Here is a 1,972-nt window from a genome sequence, read left to right as displayed (position 1 = left end):
ACTTAAAGTGTTGAGTGCGTCGTCCTTTGGCTGGTATTATACTTTGTGAATCCATAAGGGTTCACTTGGATCTGCCAGGCATCATCTCAAGTCCACAAGAGTCTGTGCAAACACCTCCAAGGACGTCCATGTGCAGCCCAAAATTTGTCTGAGCTACACTACAAGGGCAGTAATGTGCATGCACAGAATACGTACACAACCTGCCTCCAAGCGGACTACAAGGATAGCAGCAACAACCACATGTCCATAGTGTCCACAAGTGTCCATGTGCATGTCCACAACACTCCAAAAGTAACTCAAGGGACCTATTTGCATGACCTAATGAAATGCATAGTTGCAAGATTTAAAAAAAAAAAAAAAATCTAGTTTAGTAGTTTTGGTAAACGTTGCAAGCATTTTAGGTTGTGTTGACATAAAAATGTCGGCAACACCATCAATTTCTGTAATTTAAGCTTAAAATTCTTCATTCAAAACTAAATTCAAGTTGAAATTAGCTTGAATTCTTAATCTTTCTTCAGTTTCGGGTGCTCTGTTATCCCTGTCTGGACAATTTCAAACAGTTATGACTGTTATTAAATAATTTTAAAAAAACATTGGATTGCAGAGGAAAAGCTAATCTTCCTAATTCAATGTAGTTTGTTAGCTGAACATAATTTTATTAGCAATTGTCATAACTCATAAAGACATGATTTCTGTTTTAGCCCAAGTATTATTTCTTTTAGAGCCAAGGGAGCATAATCACGACTTCAGGGTGGAGATTGGGAGTGAAGCATATACAAACATGGAGGGAGGGGAAACACCATGAGCACAGAGAGGGAGAAACTGTGAAGCCAAGAGAAGATAGGATTTATTTTAGCTGATACCAGCGTACCAGGATCTGCCTTGATACCAGAACTAGCCGGCATTGTTGTAAGGATCGACGTAATGCAACCCTAACCCTCACTTATTCTAAAGCCAATCTTACAGCTGTCCTAAATTTAAAAACAACCTAAATGTCCAAAAAATGTCCCCATTCCTGAGGTCTAAATCTCCAATTGGTCCTCACAAATACAGCCAGCAGACAGCACACAAGCGCAACAAAAAAAAAACCCCATGACATACTGGTTTATGTCTGCAGCCCAAACAAACAGTTCAGGAATCACTAAGCTCAGCAATCCTCTGACAGGCCTGACATGCTGTCTGCTCTCCCTCCCTCCCTCACACACATGCAGCCATCTCTAACTGCAGCAGATATGGCACCACGTCAAACCGTCTTCCACCTGAAGGCTCCTCTTTCCTCGCTTTAATCCGCCAGCAACGAAGACAAACAGGTAGCAGACGGGCAGTCGGACCGGCGTACGGGACGACAAAACAGGCAGCGAAGATTTTGTGGTTTTCATGTGTGTGTGTGTGTGGTTGCGGTTTTATTCCAGCTCAGTAAGCAGAGATACAACTCACAGCAGAGAATGTGTGAATGAGGAGAAGCGAGAGGTTGATGGAGCATGAGGGATGTGGGGAGAGAACTGAGAGGGGGGGGAGGAGGTTAGACGGAGAGCCACATAACATTTATGTTATGTGAACAATTTGAACAATGTATTTTGATTTTATGTGTTTATTTTGTCTGTAGGGCATCGGGGCTGGCCAAGGATAAGTTGGCAACCACATATAAGGGAAGTGGTGACAAGAACTTGAACTGCAAGGCTGACAAAATAAGATAATACAACCATAAGATATTTTTTTACCGACATGCCAAGTATGGTCAGAAAAAAGTTGTTTAGCTATGAAGCGGTTTAAGTCAACAAGTGTCGATCAGCCAACCGTAGATGAGCCTGTGAACAGCGGTTAGGGTCAGCGCTGAGACAATGGTGGATTTTAGGTCACATTTTTTACAACAACAGAGTGGAGTCTGGATGGAATACATTACATACACAAGCAGTAATGTAAAATAAAGATCAGTGGGTGTGATCAGAAGGGTTGAACCTGCAGCACACAC

Source organism: Stegastes partitus, unplaced genomic scaffold, assembly GCF_000690725.1.
Source record: "Stegastes partitus isolate 25-593 unplaced genomic scaffold, Stegastes_partitus-1.0.2 Scaffold324, whole genome shotgun sequence".
Lineage (NCBI taxonomy): Eukaryota > Metazoa > Chordata > Actinopteri > Pomacentridae > Stegastes > Stegastes partitus.
This window is presented reverse-complemented; position numbering follows the sequence as displayed.